The sequence below is a fragment of the Artibeus jamaicensis genome, unplaced genomic scaffold (assembly GCF_021234435.1).
Source record: "Artibeus jamaicensis isolate MK-2021 breed Jamaican fruit bat unplaced genomic scaffold, CSHL_Jam_final scaffold_833, whole genome shotgun sequence".
Classification (NCBI taxonomy): domain Eukaryota; kingdom Metazoa; phylum Chordata; class Mammalia; order Chiroptera; family Phyllostomidae; genus Artibeus; species Artibeus jamaicensis.
The window spans coordinates 8882244-8904266 of NW_026522056.1; the positions used below are offsets into that span (position 1 = coordinate 8882244).

Consider the following 22023-nt stretch of genomic DNA (forward strand, 5'->3'; position numbering starts at 1 on the left):
TCCTGCGAGGGTGACCTGTCCGCGAGGCAAAACAAGATAAACATTCCCTGTCCGAGGTCCTTCAATTCCTGCACAGGGCAAAACCATCTCCCTTCTCCTTGGGATGGTACTTCACAATTGGGGGTCATTTTCTGAGATTTAGAGGCTGGTTTCTTAAGTTAGTTAATATAGGCCTTCACTTGATTTCATTAAAACCACACGCTGTATGTATCAATGCACTATTTTTTTTTTATTGACTCGCTCTACTGCTCACTCCCCAATCTGAACATAAGACCTGTGAAGGCAAGACTTTTGGTCTATTTTTTTGCTTAAGATCTCAAGTGCTCAAGACGGTGCCTGACGTTTATAGTGCTCAGTAATTGTCTTTGTGCTTGAATGACTAAATGCTAAAATAAAGAGAAAATAGCAGAGGCTGACAGTCTTAAAGAATATGTTTGTGCCCAATGAAGGTAAAAAAGTGTCACTTTTTGGTGTCCAACTGGTCATTCAAATAGAGAAAGGAAATGACAGCACTGAGCTGTCATTTTCAGTTGGTCCAGGGGACTCGAAACACACAGAACCCAGAGGTGCCCATTCCCGCCTGAGAGGGTGTATCGCTCAGATCCTGCCTTTGTAAAAAATATCCATTCTTTAGCGGTGATAGGAAATAAGCAAGAAAACTTTTGTTAATTTTTTCTGAGTTTTGGAGTGAATTATTGATTGACTGGTCCATAAAAATAATAAATCCATAGTTGAGAGTGAAAGTTGTTGTTAAAAGGCAAGAGGTCAAATGATGACATAATAAAGATGATGGATGAAATCAGGAGTCATCACACTATGGCCCTGGGGCCAAATTCTGCCTGGCACCTGTTTTCATAAATAAAGTTTTATTGGAACACAGCCAGGCCCATCCATTACTGTTGTCTATGGCTGATTTCATGGTACAACAATAGAGTTGAGTAGTGTGTGACAGAGCCCGTAAGGTCCACTGAGGCGAAAACATTTACAATCTGGCCTTTTACAGAAAATGTTTGCTGACCTCTGGATGAAATGATGGTCTATCATGTTAAAGCCCAAAGAATCAAGCTGACAATGAAGTGAAAGCTGAAACAATGATATGTTTCTTGCTGATAAGCCCAACATGGGAGACTTAGCTTATGCAAAGCATTATTGTTCATTGCAGAAAATTAATGTTGTTCATTTGAAATGTATTGGTTTGGTTATTTTAATTACATTTATCCTAGAAATTTGTTCTTGTTTTATGTTTGCATAAGAGCCAGAAGCATAAAGATTTATACCCAGGTTGGTGTTTGTTATGTATTAAAACACCTTAAATCAAACACCCATAGGGATTGCTGAGCTGTTTCTTCTTTTAAACATATTCTCCTCCATTACCACTTAAGCTTGAAAATTAGTCGTTTAAAGGCATCTGTTAGGAGTGTGTGTCTAGTTCTTTTGCTAAGTTATAACTATGTCACTGTTAATGGTCTTCCTCACGTTTGGGCACGAGAACAACACTACTAAAATTTCTCTTCTTTCCAGTTTGATTCATTAAGTGTTTGCCTTACTACTTGGAGAATTCAAGAGAGAAGAAACTTATTGGGAGGTAATTACTTGAGTCCTACTTCTTTGTCCTGTTACAGTTTGGGGATGACAGTTTTGTACCATTACACCTCATCTTCTCAAAAATGGGAGGCATGTTTTCATGGCTGTGGCTTTGAAATCCTGTCCTCTCTCCTGAGTCAGACTCCTTGAGCCCAGCGGGCCTGTGCCTGGGGGTCTGGGGGTCTGAAGCCATTTCTTGTTACATGTTCTTTGGAGTAGGACTGACTGTAAATCCCCAGAGACTGAATTTGACAAGCATTTGCTGTCTGATATAAATGTGCATGTGGCTAATAGAATCTCTGTATGTCACAGGATCATAATACTTTAGAGCCAGAGGAAAGACTGAAGTTCACAGAAGTCAAGGCTTTTGCCCAAGATCACAGAGTAAGAGGCAGAACCAGCACTGTGTTAGCTGCATTAAGGAAACAAAAGACAACAAAATGAACCAAAGCAAACCAGAAAAAACCCAGGACAAAACAAAACAGCTCAAGTTTTCTTAGCTCTGAAGTTAGAAGTGTAAAAACACCAGCACTGTAGAGCTAAAGATTTTGTGTATGGTATTAACTCAGAAACGCTATCTATTTTTATTTTCAGCAACACTCTTTGATTTTGTCTTGAGTTGAGTTTTATGGCTGATTTTATAGGACATGTTGTATCTGCTCTTTGTTCTCTAGCCTTACAGCAGCCTTTGACGGTGAACAATATAATTTTGACCTCCAGTTGGTAGAATGCAAATATTCTCATAAGGATACAAGGCCTTATGCCTTCTGGGCCCCCAGTCTGAAAGCAAGTTCAGCTTCTGTTCAACCGGACTAAGCTTGGCGTGGTTCCTGAACCAGCACAGCAGTGAGTTTTCGAAACACAAATCTGATCATGTTTCTCCCGCTTGAGCCTTGCAGTAGCTTTGTGATGGAAAAAAGCTCCTTGACGTGCAGAGCCTCCCACCTTTGGCTTCTTCTGACAGTGGCTTCCCTACCCCACCCCCACCCCTTCCTCTCCAGCCCCAATGGCTGCCTTTAGGCCCTGGTCCCCATTCTGCAGCTGTCCTTTGGCCTGGTGACATCATCTCATCTTCGAGCTGTCAGTTCAGTTGTCACTTCCTCAGGGGAAGCTCATCTGCCCTCCCTGACGCAGGCAGCTCCCCCTTCATGTGGGGACAGCACCATGCATGTCCCTCGGAACACTGATCACTATTGTAATTTTTCATTCATTTGTGTCAGGCCCCAAGCTTGATGGCAAGCTCTGTGAGGCAGAATTAGTGTCTTATTCTCTATTGTATTCTCAACCCAGTACCTGGCACCTGACAGATACTCCATAAACATTTGCTGACCCCTGAATGAATGAACGAGTGATTGGATGAAGTTCTGGCCCAGCATTGAGGGAAGAATCTTAGCACAAATGCCAGCAGAATGTGTTGTGAAGAGAATCCAAATTGGAGTCACTAAGACCTTGCTTCAACTTTCAAGGTGGCCTCTTGGAGCCCCAATGAATTCATTTGAAAACAGGCCTAAATAAGGACCTGAAGCGCACAGGTGTTTGCGAAGGTAAAGCAGACAACCATGGAAACCCCAGGTGTCAGACAGAGACACAAACACAGCCAGCAAGGCCCCTTTCCATGTGAGATAGTAGCTCAGTCAACGTCAGACCCCCAGTGCCCCAGGTGAGCCAGCTAAGCGGGACACACGGGGTGGGGCCAGGCGTTGGCTCCTGGAGGCAGGCTTTCCGTGCCAGGGCTCAGAGAGCAGCAGGGGGACCCAGACCCTGCGAGGAAGTGAGCTGGACCTGGGAGGCAGGGGTTAAGCAGCAGCTACTTAAGATGGGCCCATCCAGGGGTGTACCCGTTCATCATGATAAATGTCATAGTAAAATCAATTCTCTGTGTACTTTTGGGAATTACAGCTATCATTTTGGTGTGATTTATTTGGTGTATAACATGAACATGGCCATTTGTTTCATCATTCTGAAAGTTCATCTAAAATTGCTTCGAGTTTCTGGTTTTCGGGAGTGACATGTCCAATTGTTATCGTCTCCCCTATGAAATATGGATCGAGCGAGACACGGCTGCCGGCCTTGTTTTCTCCCTGGTTACCTGCGTTAGGTGGCAGGGGAAGTTTTATTGCTTTGATTTCCCTTCTCCTCTCACTGCCCTCCCCAATCCGAATCCATCTTTAGACCAATATAGGGTTGAACCCCAGGGCATTCCTCCCTGCCAGCCTTTGGGAACTTGTCTCTCCTGCAAAGAAGAAAAATGATCTCTGAAGTGTACAGGGCTCTCCACCCATTCCTGCAATCCTCAAGGGGGCGGGGGGCTGCTCAGGTCCCTCCCACCCAGCTGCAGTCCCAATCCTGGCCTTGAAGCCCATTGGCACCTCGCCATGGCAGTTAAAGACTACCCTTAGGGTCTTGGGTCAAAATGGAGTCTTTTGGGAATTGTCCCACCTCTTAACTTTGGCCAATTGCCTCAATTTCTCTGAGTTTTCTCATCTACAACACAGAGGTGACAATAAGGCGAGGGTTACGTGAGCTCATGGCCTCAGCGTGTGTCTAGCACTTGGCTCGGATGCAGTAAATACTGCCTGTTTCCAGCATCATCACCTTGGTTTCTACTCTGAGATGAGCTGTGTAACTGGGGCCTCACTTTGCACCAATTGGACAATGGCCTCATGAGGTGAGTTGGAGGCCTGTGGGAACATGGGAAATGTAGTATGCAGGGGGGGCAAGTGATGAAGGGGTCCTGTGGGACACAAGGCGTGCTATTCAAGGTCTCGGTGTTACTGCATCTCCTGTCCCTGCTTTGCTGATGGGCACACTTGTCTAGGCTCTTTGGGGCAGACTCCGTGAGCACCCTGGGACACAGGGTGCAAGCGAGGCCAAGAGACCGCCAGTCCTCCCATCTGGCAGTGCCGTCTTTGGGGAAGCCTGTGGTTTATTCCTGACATCTTTTTATAATAACACCACCCACATGTATCACATGCACAGACCCCCAAAAAATCAGTGTCGGATGTTTTTCCCTCCTAGGACACACGTTCCACTTTCTCGAAATGGAGCAGCTATCTTTGCATACATTCCTCCCACATTTTAGGTCAATGCCTGGTGCATTCAGGGCCATGATGCATGTTGTCATCAGGAATAGTCTGTCACAACTCCCTTTCTACAGAGTCTTGCATTCACTGGTCTTTCATTGGGAAATGTTGGTTTCCTCATTGCTTCACATCACACTTTCTAATTCTTCAGAGTTCAAATGCCACCTCCTCCAAGAAGCCCTCCCTCATTCTCCCATGAGTTATGGGCTCTCCCCTCCTCTTGCTCTCATCACTCTTTATCAGCACCCCTGTTTTGGCATTTATCACTTTCCCCTTTGTAGCAAGGATCCTTATCTACCCAGGTATATTTCAGTTCCTTTATTTGGGGCTCTGTCTTTTTCCTCTGGTCTCTAGCTCAGTGTGTGGCACAAAATAGACACTTCATGCATCTCTCTTGACTGTTCAATGACTAGAAGGAAAGATATCAGGCACTGTTTTTTCTGAAGAACCTGTGTGGGACGTGGCATCTACAACCTTACCTGCCACTCTCTCCCACTTAGAAATCTTTGGTTTGTCTTTGGGTGATCATTTCTGCTTGGGGAAGTCTTTGGTTCAAATCTCTCTTATTCTCACTGAGAGGCGCCATCTCTGAGTTCCACAGTGGAGACTTGTGCCCTCTCTGTGGGTGGCAAGGGAAGGATGCCGCAGTGAAGACTGAAAGACCCGGAAACTGAACAGGGAGAGGCCAAGGGGAGAAGGTGTGCCCGAGGGAAGAAGGTGCAGGGAAAAGCTGGCCCTGGGGGCCCAACAGCGAGGACAGCAGATTTGCCCTCCTACACTGATTCTGGGCTTTGTTCATGGTAATAGGGAGCAGGAGGACATTTCTAGGAGCTACGGCACTAACATCAACAGCTGACCACCCCTCCCCAAGCTCAGAGAGAGCCCACCTTCCCAACAGCAAGGTAGCAGGGCCTTCTTAAGATAAGCGTGTCTTCCCCTCTCCCCTCTTCTTCTTGCTCCAGAGTGAGGGACAGGAAAGTCCTCCCAGTTACTCCAATTACATGGATGACTGGGGAGGGTTTTAGCACAAGTAATAGAGCCACCTGCTTGGGCCAAAGGGAGGCCAGTCCCCCCTCCTTCCTACCCGTCCCTCAAGTTACTTAAATGGGCACCATTGACCTTCCGAAGGCACGCCACTAATGCAGGTGTTAACCTTAATGCAACTCACTCGGGCCTGTCATTAGCACTCATGCCTGTGACAGGTGTTTGTTCTGGCCCTGGCAGGAAGGTCGGCACCTTGGAGCTGCTCAGTTCCCCAATCTAAAGTCGACACTCGGAGGTTGGCAAATGGCCGGGCTCAAGTTGGCTGCAGAGTCACCTCCGTGGAGGGCCAGGTGGGGACAGGGAAGGCTTTGGGAGTGCTCAGAGCTAGGAAAGGGGTTTCATGTCCTACTCCTTTCCTAGTTGCCAGGAGACTCTTTTCTCTCCCTTCTCCTCCACCTTGGCCCTGTCCTGGATGGTCACAGTGGTGACCTGGCTAGGGGACAGCACTCGGACAAGCCCAGGACACTCTTGCTGCCTGCCTCAGCCCAGGAACTCCAGAAGGCCACTGGACTCCTGTCTGGCAGTTCTGCTCTTTGGAGGCGGGCCTTGGCTAGGCAGGAAGGTCCCCAGGGGCAGCGAGGCTTTGATTTTAGCTCCAATAGAGGCCAGGTCTCATAGGTGCCACTCTGGGTTTGGGCCTTCCCAGCCTGGGGACCTTGACTAGACAACAGGGGTAAAGCCCAGAGAGCACTGTGGATCTTCGAGTTGACCAGCGGCAGAGGGTAAACCAGGGGAGGTCTGGAAAGGGCGTGTAGCTCACTCCATTGACACTAGTATTAGGGAGAAAGGAAACTCTGGGGTTCATTTAATTCATTATTTCTCAAGTTTTTACTCCCCATTCTGTCATAAGCAGTTACCCTAAGTCATTTCTGTCATAGCAGTTGTGGCTTGGATTCCTCGAACCTTATTTGTCTTTTCCTCTCAGGGTTAATAATAATGATAGTAATCAAAGTGACAACAACTTCTAGCATCAGTGGCATTTATTGCATGTTCATTGCATGCCAGGGATTTTGCATACATTCTGCCACTTAATTATTATAACAGTACTATGACACCGGTGCTGTCACCCACACTTTATTGACTAGGAAACTAGAATGTCAGAGAGGATGTGTGCCGACCTGCTCACGGTGCAGCCCCGGTTCAAACCCAGGTTTGAAGTGCTCCTGGTGCACTTGGCCACACCCCTTTGCTATTCCTGTTGAGTTTGTCAGTCACTCTGTGCCTTGGGTCGGGCGAGGCTGCCCAGCTCCACCAGTTCAGAGAACTGAGGCCCAGAAAGGTGAAGCATTTCACCCTGAGGCCCACAGCTAGCCTGGGACTGAGCTGGGACTCATCTTTACCCAGCTGACGAATGACTGGGTTGTGCCCGGCATTGTGCTAGGCCCTTTGGGGGGTTCCAGAAAGAATACCGTCAGCCCTCCGTATCCATGGATTTTTGCGTCTGTGGCAAAATAGTATCTTTTTTTGGATGGCAAACAGTATCTTTGATGCACGGTTGGGGATCTGTGGGTTTGGAGGGCTCACTGTATGCATTGGTTTATGCCAATTTTATATGAAGAATTCGAGCAACCTCAGATTTGGGTATCTGCCGGGTATACTGGGACCAGTCTCCTATGAATACAAAAGAATGACGGTATGTCCAATACTCTATGAGCTGCCATTTGCTGGAAAAATCGAACTCTATTCATAGGTAGCTTTGGTCTTTTACTCTGTGTCAGGCACGTGTCTTACATTTAACTTTCATAACTGTGACGCATGTACTGTGATTATCCCCCTTTTACAGCAAAGAGAGCAAAGCTCAGAGATGTAAAGCAACTTTCCCAGGGCCAGGCAGCTAGCGAAGGGGAGGTGGGACTCACGCCCACGTCTGGCTGACTACAGAGCCCCCGCACTCATATTTCCAAAACGGAGACCCGTGCACGCTGAGCTTGGGCTGCCTGACTGTGACGGGCCCGTCAGAGGAGGAAGGAGAAAGGTGTGTGGGTGGGGGTGGGCAGCTCCGCAGCAGGGCTATGACTTGAGCTGGGCTTTCGTTTCAAATGGAGAGAGTCCGGGGGTGGTGGCCTGGGTGGGAAGAACATCCCAAATAAAGTAGGGGGATTAAAAAGGGTAAAATGGGTGGCGTGCGCCTGCTGGACGATGGAGGGGCCCTTCTCTATCTGACTGTAGCTGCTTGATTCTTAGCTCTGCTCCCCTCAGGCGTGGGACCAAGCGCTTTTTGGAGCAGCTAAGAAACTTTGCCGATGAGGAGATACGAGAGCTTATATGTTGTGGGAGTGTGTGGTGGAGTGGAAAAGCATTCGGTTTGGAACTGGGTTTGAGTCTAGCACTGTCTTTGGGAGACTTTTAGGCGCACTGAGCCTAACAGTTTTATCATCTGTAGAAACTGGATAATAATACTAATAAGAAGAAGCATATCCACCTGGTGATGTTATTTTTAATATTCAAATGAGATGAGGTACAAGTAAAAAGCACTAAGTTCAAATTTGTCCTATGTTATGATTATTAATTAAATGTAAATGTTTGCAAGTAAGCAGGCTGTGTGGCTATATGTGTATTTGAATGGTTATGATTAGGTTTTTGTCTGTAAGCACAAACGTGGCTATTGACAGCTACACATATGGTGTGTGCACGTGTGTCCCTTGATCTCAGGGGCACTGTTACCTATTGACAGGCCCCAGGAGAGACAACCCTTCGTTGTGTGACTCTGCATGCCAGGCACAGTGGGTCCCGCTCACTGTCCTGGGGCTCCCCAGGAACCCTGTGTGTCCACTGCCGTGGGAACCATTTGAACCTGCAGCACAACCTGGAGCTGACCTGAGGTGCGGTGACTCTGCAGCTGCTGCTGCTCCTTCCAGAAAGCAGGAGGGGTCCCTTGAAATGTAGCAGAGGCAGCTGGTGCCCTGGGGAAGCCCCTGCCAGGCAGACGCCTTCTCCCTGGGGTCATCCCAAACTACTATCTCCTAGCACTTTCCACCAGCCAGTTTTCTCACTCTGCTTTCCCGGATGCTGTGGGCACCTCCCAGCTCGCACCTGAGGCTGAAACCACTCGGGCTCTTGACTGCTCAGCCAGGTCTCCTGGTCGTTTGGAGTCTCTTTTGTCGACTCTGTCCTCTGAACCCCAACCCTGTTCTCAAGACATCTCCTCTGGGGCTCACCCTCTGGCTTACTCCCAGGTGACAGGGAAGCTACCTGTCACGTGGTGGAACCCCTCCAGGCCTGGCGCTCCACCAGGGGAGGAAGGCAGTGGGGGGGGGGTGGCAGGATACTTAGAAGCCACTGGAGGAGTCGTTCCTCCATCAGCCACCGTGCAGTTGGCACTGGGTCCTGCTGGACTTGTGTTACACACTTCTCTGCGGAAAGCCAAGATGTCTGCGAGGTGCAATGACAGGCACTGAGGAGCCCAGGGTGAGCCACGAGCCTGAGAAGCTTAAAGAAGGCTGAGTGTCACCTCCTACCTGATATTGCCATCCTGAGGGCCACACACTCCACACTGACAAATGCCTCCTTATCTCCCAATAAGGCCCAATGGGACACCCGTGGCCCCAAGATAGCACTGCATATATATTGGTGTATAACTTGGAAGTGCACTATAGCTAACTTTACTTAATTTTAAAATAATGTATAACTATTATAAGAAATCACAAAATGTGCATATGTGTGAAGAAGAAATAAAAATAGCCCATCAGCTTACTACTGAAAGAGATTCACTTATTATTTCTTTTCCTGGTCCCTCTCTCTCTCTGACTATTATGGACATATGGCCCACATGGCTGTGTGTGCATAATGTGTCTGTGACGCATGCGCCGACCAGCAGTGCCCGCGTAGTTGTGGATGATCAAGACAAGTTCACACGACTACCGAGTCCTATGGAGAAAAAGGGCAGGACGCTCTCTCTAGGGGACAGTGCCGCATACCTTTTGCCTAGACAGGCTTTTATTTTTTGTGTGTGTGTGCAGGCATTCAGGTACAAGCTTATTAATCATGGATAGACAGTAAACAGCAGATAGTATACAAAAAACTATTAGGGCTTCTCCTTAAATCAAGGTCTATCAACTAAAAGGCTATAAAACTGTGGGAAAATAAAAACATTGAACTAAAAGCATTCTTAGCAGAGCAGATCTCACAGGTTTGTTAAGAATTCTTTATCTTGCTAGATTAGCTGGGCCCTGTGCTAGTTGGTGAAAGGTTGCACCGTTTTTCCCATCACAGGTCTTCAGGCTTAAGTGGATTAGAGCCAGAAAGCACCTCTCCCAGAGGACATGGGGACTGGGCTATGTTAGAGTAGCCAGGGGCTGGCGGTGAGGGCCCATCACTCCCTCTTGGTCGCAGCCCCCGAGTCCTTCCATGATGGCCTCCCAGGTGATTGTGTCTGGCTTAGGTTGCTCCTCAGGGGGTCTGACCCGTCATAGATCTTCGATCAAGCCTTGGGGGTAGGGGGTGAAGCAGGGGCAGCATCTGCTGCCAGAGACAAGCCTTGACTCCTCAGTGGTTCGCATTCTGGAGGTGGCATACTCAGCCTTAAATGGCTGCGATTCCTGAAACCAGGCAGAGCAGTTCCCAACGTGTATGTACCTGTATTGAACACACTTTTGTTTTCCCCAAGTCAGAGGAGGGCAAACCAGAGGCCTTGGAGCTACTCTTGCCGGTCTTCTCCCCCTGCCCCACCCCACCCACCTCTTATCACCTTCTCCTGTCACTGAGTCCTACAAAGTATGCCTCTCTCATTGTCTCCTGGTCCACTTTTCTCTAAGTTCCATCCCGTCCCACCTGAGATATGGCCTTGACTCCTAACTGGTCCCAACTTCCTCTCCCTTCAATTTCTGCACGGCCACCAAGTTCTCTGGTGTGGGCTGCTGGCCTCCGCCTCTTACTGGCTGCGAAAACCGGGGCGGGTCACTTCACTTCCTCAGTCTCGGTTTCCCTATGTCATGTCGCTGTCAACCAGAACATGTTTCCTGTTCACCTCTTCTACCCACCAACTTTATGCCTTTTCTATCGGAACTAAACACTCACCGCACTCTGTGGTTGTTCGTCTGTGGTTTGAAGCGCAACCGCAAAACCAGCACACATTTCTTTCTTCTTCGTCGTCATAATTTCACAAATAAAAGGTCGGCTCTTACCATAGATTTTTAGCAATCTCAGCAAGTTATTTCTTTTCTTTCCTTACCAACTGGAGAACTTCCACCTTTTCACTGGATAGCTTCTCTGGGGTATGTCCGAGTGGCCAGCGTCACGCTTGTGCTGGGGGGCCCCTGTGGAGTGAACTGAGAGCGACTTGAACACAAGCACTGACTGCACTACGGTGGCTGTGGGTCTGGTACCAGGATGGCTGCTAGGGGACAAAGAGGCACGGACAGTGTACGGTCTAGAGAGGCTGCAGAGCGGGCTGAGGCGCGTCTCTGGTGGGACAGAGAGGAGTGGAGTGAGATTTCATCACATTGCTGAGAGCAGCCTGCAATTTAACATTTAAATTGTTTGTTTCTGGGATTTCCCACTTAATGTTCCCGACCACAGTTAGACCGCAGGTGCCTGAACCAGCAGAAAGCGACACTGTGAGTGAGGGCACTGCCATATCGTCTCCACTCTGCTGCGACTACCTGTCCTGCAGGTCCTCTCACTTGTAACGTGCTGATTGTCCATGCGCTTTGTCCCTGTGTTTTCTATTATAAATAACAGAAAGATCTCTTTGCACATAGATCTTCCGATCTTACATCGCCAGAAGTGAAATTTCTAGGTCAAAGATGATGAGCATTTTTAAGGCTTTTGATGAATGTCACCAGCTCACTTTCTAGAAAGGAAACACTCTCCTTAGTCTTCTTGCCACGTGTCCCTTTCTGGGGCTTCCACAGCGCCTTGTTCGAATCTGTCATCCAGCGCTGATCACACCTCCTTTACATCAGAGTTACTTGTTTACTCCGTCTCCTGAACTGGACCACCTGAGGGTGGGGTCTGTACAATCCATGGAAGGTGCCCATGAACGTTTGCCGGGTTGGACTGACTAGAACATAGGAGTTGCTGACAGTCCCGTGCCTCTGGGATGGAAACCAGCAATGCTGATATTTGGTAATAAACCAGTAGGTCCCCAAATGTTTGAAGAGAAGGGAAATCCAACACTCTCTATCCCGCAACACACCCAGTCTAAGAGAGGATTCCAATGGAAAAGTTGGGTTTCTTACTTTCTAAGTGGAGGAATGGCAATAGCTGCATGGACAGAGGCTCAGGCGGGCCCTGGGGATGGAGAAACCCATGTTCTTCAAGTGCTGGGTCCTTCGTGGGGGTGGGGTGGTGGGCGGAGCTCCCAGGACCTTGCTACCCCCCTGTGAAGCTAACGTGTTCCCTTTGTCTCTCTCTCATGTCCTGCCATTCAGTGACTGGCAGAGGAAGCCAGGGCAGGTGGGTCCCCTTACAGCTTTCACAGGGTGGGTCCGGTTCTCATGCACACCCCAGGGCCATCAGCCTTCCTGTTGCAAGGGACCTTCAGGGCTCATGGTGGCTGCGCCCTGCTGCACCCAGCTGGCTCCTGCTCCTCTGTGGAGATGGCTTCCTGGACACTGAACACTTAGGACCTTCAGCTCAGACTTCCTGACAAACCTGGGGAGAAGTCTCCATGTCCCTTACTGACCCTTTGGCCTCCGAGGCTGTTACGTCTTTCCCAACTCAGAAGGCACCTCTACCCCAGAGAGAAGCCCTGAAGCCTGCAGCCAGGATGCTGGGTTTGGAAAAGCCCTTGGGCTGCACCGGCCTGGCCTCTCATGGCCTATCCGGGCTCTCAGAGGCATTTGTATGTGACGCACGTTTCCTCACTGTTCTAAGCATGGTACGAAGAGTCATTTCATCATCTCCCAAACCCTATGAGCTAGGTGTTGTTGTCCTCATTTTACAGACAGGGAAGCTGAAACTCAGACAGGCCCCAAGCTAGGGAGGGGCTGCGCCGGGAACTGACTCAGGTGGCCTGCTCTCTGAGAGGGGCTGAAGGTTGCTTCAGGTACCTGGGTTCTGGGTAGGCTCTGTGAGCCTATGGGTGTGCATGTGGGTGTGTATGTGTGTGTACATGCATGTGTGTGTGTGTGAGAGAGAGAGAAAGGGAGAGAGAGAGAGAGAAAGGGAGAGAGAGAGAGAAGCTTTATTCAGCCGATGCGAGGCTCTCATGCACCACGGGGGCAGTGTGGTCTGGTCACACAGTGCACAATGGGAAGGGCTCAGCACTAAGCCAGACCTGAGTCTGCGTGACTTGAGCCACGCTGCTTGAAGTCTCTTGGTTTTGAGTTCCTTATCTACAGGTGCATCTACCTCCGAGTCTTGTTATGAGATTACATGCATTCATGCAGGTCAGGGATTTTCAACCTTCTTCATCTTGTGGCACACATAAATTAATTACTAAACTTCTGCAGCTCACCCAAATATATATTTTATTTTTGCTGATTTGACAAAAAAGGTATAATTTTAATTCATTTACACCAGATGGCTATTGTTGTGTTAGCTGTTGTCATTTTTTTATTTGACAATCTAAGGGAAAAGAGGTCAGTGCCCTGGACTCAATAGTCAGGTATTGTATGTTTTAAAAATTCTTACAGCCCATGGGATAAAAATCACTGATCTAGGTCAATGGTTAAGGACAATGTCCAGCACATGGTAGTCTCTGATAGAAATATTATCTCCATCGTCTCAATCATTCCAGGCAAGCTGAGAGGCAGAGGGAGTGTGCCCTTTGCTCCAATTTCCAGAATCTTCTTTCTCCCCAAGTACCCTGTCCAGTCACTTACTCTCCAAAAAGCATCTGTTTCATTTGCACCACAGTATCGCAGGCTTTAGGTTTTATCCCTTCCATCCATATTTACACTGAATAAAGGGACTGGGCAATGCTTAACCCCAAAGCACAAGACCTTAAAAAGGGCGAGAGACTTCCTGGTGCCCGCCCCCTGTCTATTCTGCCTGTGTTAAGGCAGATTCCGGAGAAGCCTCTCCCTTCCCTGTCTCTGGACTTGTGCTTGGAGGCTTTTCTCAGAGCCCACACTCTCTCCTTTGTCCCCGGGCACCATCCCCTTGGCTCTGGACCGTGCCCTGCCTGGCCGAGCTGCCCTCGGAGCTGTCAACACTGGGTATGCGTGCTGGTATGCCAGGCGTGGGGCTCCAGAAATGAAAGGTGCAGGGAGCAGGCAGGAATGTGCTGGGCTGGTTTGCATCACCTGCCAGCATGGAAACCACCAGTAAATCACTGTGCACAGCTGAGGGTGCCCAGAGCCGGGGTGAGAAGGGAATGTGCGGCTGGGCTGTCACGTGGAGGAGAGCAAGCCTGGGTCCCAGGACAGTAGGTGGGAGCTCCAGGCAGGCTGCTTTTAGCTCAGGGTGAAAGCAAAATAAAATACAAGTAAACATTGTTTAATGCTGGGACAGTCTGCTGGAAGGCAGTGGACGCCCCATCCTTACAGGCATTCCGGAGGCTGACACTCACCCTCTGGTGCTGTGGTTGGAAAGGCTCTTGTCCTGGAAGAGAGGTGGCTCCTGGCAACCTTGAGATTCCCCAAGCCCGGGACTGGATTCCTGGTCTGTGATTTTAAAACTAGAGGGTCTAGGCATGTACTTTTGTTTTAAAACATGTACGCTGTCCTAACCATGTGCCAGGCTCTGTTCTAATTGCTTACACACATGAACTCATTTAATTCTCATACTAACCCCACGAGGTAGGTACTCTTGTTTCCATTTTAGAGATGGGGAGCCTGAGGCATAGAGAGGGAACTTGCTCAAGAGCTTCCAGCTAGTCAGCCTGACTCCAGGCAGTTCTCCTGCGTGCGCTGCCACTGAGGTCCTATCTAGGGCATTTCCAAGGTGGCTGCAGTATCTCGGCCTGGGAATGGCTGAGGTTGGGTGAGGGTCTGGCCAAGTCCAACAGCAGGCAAGCACCCTGGAGGAGCAGGCCTTTTGAGGAGTTCTGTTCCGCAGGCGTATCAAATAACCCAAAGGATGTGGCGGCAAGGTCACAACCCAGGTGGCAGAGGGAGGAGATGGACCCTCCTGAAAGGCAGGAGGCTGCCAGGGATGCAGAATCTGGAAGATTGGAAGTCCGGGTAGCAAGGGACTTCAGGGATGTCTGTTATTCATCATGGAAGTTAGGACCTAGGGAACGAGGAGGGAACCCTGACAATCTGAAGGGACGTGGGACTTCCTGAGAAGTGGACTCAGGCCCCCGCACAAGGTGAAGATGGTGGCGTCAGAAGTGGTGAGCAATGTCAGAACATTCAGGAAGAAGGACTGGACGTGGAGCCCCAGGGCTGGGATCGGCTGCCCCAGGAAAGAAGGACCGGCTTTGGAACTCAGAGACTCCGGTTTAATCACCAGATCTGCTGCTTTTCCTCCTTATGTGGCCAGGACAGCTTGGTTAACCTCTCTGACCCTTGGTTTCCTTTTCTTAAAGGGTGGGTAATGGTAGCTATCTTGCGTGATGATTGGAGGGTGAATCAAATCAAATAACAGTTGCTTCCTTCAAGCCTTGCAAATGTCCTTGTGTGTCTTTCAGTGGCTCTTGTCTTGGAGGAGATTGATTTTAGAGGCCGAAAGTGGGACCCAAACGGAAGGTGAGTGTGCGGATGAGGGGCTGGAGAAGGTAAGGGGCAGGAGGGCTACAGAGGGAAGGGCTAGGAGGGCCAAGCCATTGGACAAAGCGCCTGTCCACTCTGGTGTCTGCAAACCCCCAGCTGGGGTCATCAAGATAGTCAGTGGCTTTGCAAGACCTTCCTATTAACCCCAAGATCAGGGGGCTATGGAAGGGGAGGCCACTAAGGAACTACCTGGGATTTCAAACTGATGCATTGAAAATCATGCCCAGGGCCAGGGAGCAGCAGGCTGGCTCCAGTCAACAGAGCTTGCCCTCAGCATTCCCTCCCCACCCCCCACCACTTCTAGCATGTTCTCTCTTGTCTTTCTCCGAGTGCCTGCAGGTACCCTCCACCCCGTCATCTGCAAAACGAGTGGATTTGGTTAAGGGGATGACTAAGGTTAATCATCTAACTGCCCAGTCTTTTTTGTTTTTAAATTATTTATTTATTTATTTTTTAGAGAGGAGAAGGGAGGGAGAGAGGGAGGAGAAACACCAATGTGTGGTTGCCTCTTGCACGCCCCCTACTGGAGACCCGGCCTGCAACCCAGGCATGCGCCCTGACTGAAGGGGTCTAGGGTGACCCTTGGCTCGCAGGCCAGCACTCGACCACTGGGCCACACCAGCCAGGACACAATAACTGCCTGGTCTTCTTAAAGAGCAAACATTTCAATTTTCCCCTAATTTGAAAACTTGGAAGGCTCCCCTCCAAGTTAGAGGTCTATGTTTAAGGCAGCTGGACTAACGCAAAGGGTCACACATTGAGAATAATGACAGTAAAAGCAGAAGCGTTAGGTGGAGAGTGCTCCAGAATTGATGGGGGTGCCCCATGTTTTGGGTTTAATATTTACAGTATTCGTATTTTGTAGATGAGGCCACTGAGGGCCAGCGGAGTTGAATGACTTGCTTGAGGGTTACGCAGGTGGTTAGTGGTCAAGGGAGGCTCTTACCCAGGGCTTTCCAGGCCTAACTCTCATACAAAGTAACTGTGGGAAGGTAGTGTCCATATCTAGGCCTCAGTCTCCCCATCTTAAAATGGGTGGATTGTCCTTCTGGCCATAAAATACTACAATCCTTTTCTTTCCCAGCCCCTGAGGGTGCAGTTTCCCCCTTGGTGCTGGCTGATACTATCTTGGTCTTAGATATAGTATAGATACTATAGTATAGTATAGTATACTATACTTCCAGGGGGTTTGGAAGTCACCCTATTTCGTCCCTTCATTGTTAATATTGACCTCTGCTAGCAAAGGCCTGGAGGTAGGTCCTGAAGGGTGGCCTCACTGGTGGCCCTGGATTCTCTTTTCCCCATGTAGGGTGTGAAATCAGCTTTTTCAGAATCACGACATTTGGACCGTGAAGAACCGTAGAGGTCACCCTGTGTCCAAAAAGTCCTAGCCAGGTGGCTCTTTAGTCCAAGGCCTGGCCTTCAGGAGGATGGACCCGATGACCTAATAAAGCTCCTAATAAAACTTCCCCGGGCAGATCACCAACCTCCTCCTTCTTTAAAGTCTCATTGAAGAAGGAATGTCCACAGCAGTCCATGGGTAACACATTACACTGTTTCACAACCCTCCTAGCCAGGAAGCTGTTCTTAATGTTTAACTTTAATCCCGCCCGCTGTAATTTAAGGCCCTTTCCTCTTGTTGAGTGCAAATGGAGAACAGCTGCTCACGCTCATCGTCTGACATCAGCTATTTCTCAAGATGACCCTGTGAGACAGGCCAGGGTCATTAGACCCAATTTGGTGCTCAGCAAATATGTATTTATTTCTGCATGCGCGGGCTGCAGCTGGTTTGTTGGGCACGGTGAAGACCTGCAAGTTTCTCAGGGCGTCTCCTTGGCAGTTTGTCTCCTGATGTCTCCATTACCCTGTCCGTTCCAGGGGGTGCCTTTCGGCTGCTTAGCGGAGGCCCTGCTTCAGGCCTGCACGACAGAGGCCATGTTTTTGGGTGGGAGCTGTTTCATCGAAGTGGCCGACACTTGAAACTGGAGGCAACCAATCTAAGGACATGTCTGGATGAACCCACCTGGCTTCTCCTTTGCCTTGGTTACAGCTGTGTTGTGGGAATATCTTTTCAGTGGGCAAAGCTGGTGAGGTGCCCTGAAGGCACGCGGCTTTCCCACTCTCCCGGCTGGGGCGTTAGGCTGAGGGCGAAAGGTGTGGCCAGGACGGTTCTGTGACTGCAGGGAGGTTGTCCTGCCTCATGGCCGTTCTGAAAGGAGGCAGGGATGAAATATAATCCAGCCTTTTACCACCCCCACCATCGCTAAGAACAACAGTATCGACAACAAGAACCTGAACAACAAAACCCCAGGGCTTGCAGGGTGACATGTGCCCCTCTCAGTCCAAACCTTATCTGGGAACTTCCCTCTGGCTTATCTATGTTTACAGAAACACGGGAACTCGTTAAGAAGAACAGGTGAGCAAATGTGAGGGAATTTCAGAGGCCTCCACCCCTTCCCAGCTTAGCTTTGGACGGGATCATCAGCTCTGTCTGAGTGGCATTGCTTGTGGTTTCAGGGGCCCTGTTCCTGCACCTGCTACACCTCTGTCCCCAAAGGGCAGGGGTGACCCAGGAGCCTCTGCTTGCTGAGAGGACTTTGAGGCCCAACCTGTCCTTTCTCAGGGAGGCTGTATTCCCATCCATAAACCTTCCCCTCTCGGGCTCAGTGTCAACTGTTCCCGATGTTTCTCAGAGGCCTGGATCAAAGCTGTCCAGGTCGTAAATCTCTCTCTGTGGCTGTCAGGCCCCAGGGCAGCTGAAGAGGGTTGACAGCCCTTTGGGCCTCAGAGAAAAAATTTGCTCTACTCCACCCACTCCCACGCCTGCCAAGAAGCTGTCCTCTCAGGAGCCACGGCCGCCGCCGTCCCATTCCTGGGAGCTGCTTCTGGAGGCTGAGACATGCTCGTTCGGGGGGTCCGGTGGGGGGGACACAGCAGGGCCTGTATAAAGGGAGAGGAGAGTGGGGGGTGCAACAGTGGCCCCTGTATATGTGTGGTGTGTGTGAGAGAGAGAGGGGGTGGTGGCGGGGATGTTGTGTGCCTTCACCTGTGTGGTTGTAAAATGCTTTATGGTGTCCTCATAGGTGGATGGATGGGGTGGAGGAGACAGAAACTCAGAGCTACGAGTTCTCTCAAGGGCCCTTGAACCCAGCCCCTCAGGAGGATGAAGAACTTTCTCACATCCCACAACTTGGGTTCATTAGGGAGGCCAGACCACACGGCCGTTCTCCCAACTCCCAATCAAGAGCAGCAGACCCAGGCTGTAGAACCATCTGTCAGGCTTCAGAACCGGAGGAAGGGCCCTCGTGCTTCAGGAAACCTCTCCTCACCGCTCTCTAGTGTCCACGGAGCAGCGCCTGCGGGTTTTTGCAGACACCTCAGGGACTGACATCCGCCAGGAATTCCAGGCTGCTGGAGAAAGTGACTCGAAGCCGGAGGGTCTCAGAAACAGTGGGGAGAAGCTGTTGTCCCCCTGGGCAGACTTTCTCATCCTGGCGCTGGCGGGCTGCAGGGGGTTCTTGTGTTGACACAGCGGAGGCCTTGAGCTTCTCCGTTTGCCTCAGGACACCTGGAGCTTTGGGGCTGAGACTGCAGCCCTCCGGAAGGGGGCAGAAGGACAGTTTGGGCAAACTCACAGCATTCTCCTTCCTGAAGACCCCGAAGTGCTAGTGAAGGAAGGGGCTGTAGAAGTAACTCAGCTTAGCCCTTTCATTCACTCAGGAGGAAAATGGAGGCCCAGAGAAGGGAAGGGACTCACACCAGAAAAGAGAAGCCTGGGCAGAGAGGGATCCTGAGCCTGGGGTGGGGGTCCCAGGAACTCAGGTCTGCGCTGAGTCATAAAACAAATTGCCATCCATAAACTACATGTGTGCTTGTATAAAACTCATAAACACTCATGGCCACTATTTCAGAAAAAAATGCCTCATAGATAAAGGTAGCTTTAAAACCTCTATAAAATGTTAGAAGTCTAACTCTTACCCCCTAGCAGCTCGGCAGGTTCGAAAAGGCACAGCGGCAGCTCGCATGTTGACAGTTCAGCAGCTACGCATGTAATAAGGAGGCTGAGGGGCAAAGGGGATGAAGACATGGGATCTGCAGTCACGGAGGCTTGGCGTCCGTGTCAGGCCGGGCCCTTGTTAGCTGTTGACCTTGGCAAACTGCCTCACAGTTTCCTCACTTATACTTCCCTCATAGGTAGTTGTCCCAATGAAGTGACACCTTGTCTCAGTGTCACTTAGCCTTGTCCCCAGTGCTGGGGACATAGTAAGTGCTCAGTAAAAGCCCACTTTTAGAGACACCTTGGGATCTTGGGCTAAGTCACACTGGAAAGAACCTCACTCTCGGAGGACCCAAGAAGAACCCTCCCGTTTGGGGTAGAATGTGGGAACGCTGGCTCTGTTGAAATCTAGGGACAACGGTTCATGCACAAGGCGAAGAAGCCCTTCGGAGACTGAGCTTCATTACTTCAGAGGAAGATTTCTCCCAAGTTCAGATGTTCCCAGTGGATCGGGTGGCTTTCCAGCCTCTGTTCTATCTGTAGGGGTGGGGTTCATCCCTGTTCTGGGCTTTAGGGCTTCTGAATTGTGTCCCCCATTTGTATATTGAAGTCCTAACCCCCCAGTACCTCAGAATGTGACTGTATTTGGACTCAGGGTCTGTAAAGAGCTAATTAAGTTAAAACGAGATAATTAGTGTGGGTCTCAATCTGATATGACTGGTGTCCTTATTAAACTGATAAGAACAGATACTACACTTGATCTTAGCCAAAAGGCCAAGAAGTGATTGACTTGTGTCCTTATAAGAAGAGGAAATTCTCGCGCGCGCACACACACACACACACACACACACATACACACACACAGAAGGAAGACCGTGTGAAGACACAGGGAGATGGCCATGTACAAGTCTAGGAGAGGGACCTCAGAGGAAACGACTTTGCCGGCATCTCAGTCCTAGACTTCTGCACCCAGAACTCTGAGAACACACACTACAGTAATCTGGCCACCTCGCCTGGGGGACCTGGTTGTGGCAACCGGAGCTAACTCAGGTTCCACTCTGCCTTCGTCCTGAGTCCTGGACAAGCGGCCTTGGCTGCCCTTCCGTGGCTCCCAGACTGCCCCAGGGGAAGGGACCAGTGACGAGGCCTCTCAGTCTTCCATGTGTTTGAAAATCTCTTCTAGGAGAGCCTGTCAGACATGCAGACTTCATGACCACACCGGCCAGGGAGAGTCTTATCTGGTAACATCTAGGGAGGTGCCCAGGGCGGCTTGGATGATAGGGTGCACCCCTTGAGGGTCACTGCCTTAGCCCTCAGGCACCCAGGCCTTCTTTGGCGGTCTGTATTGAAGGGAAGCTGGCAGGTGTCACTCAGTCACCCAGCAGCCTAGCTTGTAGGTGGTGCCGGAAGCTCCCAAATCAGCCTGGACACGTGCCCGCTCCCTGCACACCCCCACCTGTGCTGGCGGCTGGAGGCTGGCAGCCCCTGTCTACCTTTCCAACCTGTGGTTGAGTGAGTGGAGGCAGGCCTGGCCCCCAGGCCACGCTGGGTTCAGCAGTGAGTGGGGAGCTTCATGGGCTCACTGTTGGGATGGGCGTGGAGAAGTTATGAACTCCTGAGCGTCTAGCTCCTGTCAGCTTCCAGCATGACATATGCAAAAGGTACCTTTTATAGGTGGGAAATTATAGGTGCTGCCACTTCAAAGGCCTTGGCAAGCAGAACGCTTCTTTGATAGATGACAGTATTATTAATGGTGATTTATTGCTGGGGCCATTTCAACAACAGAAATAACCAGTTTCCCCAGCTCCCTGGCTCCCTGCCCCCACACCTTGCTAGTTTTTTTTGAGGGGGGTGGGGGTTACTTCCCTGCTCAAGGAGGCTGGGGCATCTGTTTAATGCACTCAGTGAGGTATCTGGCTTATTAACTTGTCATCATGTGTCATAAAGTTTAGTGAAATGCTGGCAGATTGTAATCCTAAACAGGGCAATTATCCTATTATTAAAGCGGCTTTCTTTCTTTCTCTGTCTTTATTTTTCTTTCTCTCTCTTCCCCCCACTCCCTCCTCTGATTGAGTTTGTTTTTACCTCTGTCTCCTTTGCTTCATTAGTCACAAGCAGGAGTCTCCCGCTTTGCAATTATCCCAGAGTCCATCTGGCCTTGGCCGGGCAGAGCTCGTGGGAAGGTGGACCAGAGAGCCAACTCCCTCTCTGCTTACTGCAGCAACTGACCAACCAGGTCATGGGGGTCAGGGACTGTGCCAGCCCAGGCCACTGTGGGGAGGCAGCAGTGAAAAGCAAGGGGTGGCGGGCTAGTTTCTGTTCCCCAACCTCAGTGGCAGTGAGGTTGGAAAGAGGAAGAAGAGCTAAGTGGGGTACGGCGGCTTCCATTGCTTTTGCTGTACACATGGGTTTCCTTCCAGAGCTTAGCTCCCTCTGTCTTTTAGCGGCTCGCCTTTGGACTTGGGAGCAGAGGTGGAGAACAGAAAAGGGAGGTAGTGGTGGGGTAGGGGTGAGGGAACGGAAGGAGAGGAATCGCTCGATCGGAGTTGGAATCCACTTGCTGCCATTCCTCAGCCGAGACTAGGTCTCAGACTATAAAAGGGGGCGATAATTTTTGCCTCGTCTGCTTCACACCATTTTAGAGATGAGATGATCAAATTAGATACCGGGTATGAGAGAGGATGGTTAGTGGTAAATCACTCTATAAATCTGAGGG

At 50.0% G+C, this 22023-nt stretch overlaps 1 pseudogene; it reads right to left on the reverse strand.

The window, feature by feature from the left end:
- Nucleotides 1-19958: 19958 nt before the first annotated feature.
- LOC119065067 (uncharacterized) lies at nucleotides 19959-20093 on the reverse strand (annotated as a pseudogene).
- Between the last annotated feature and the right edge of the window lie 1930 nt (nucleotides 20094-22023).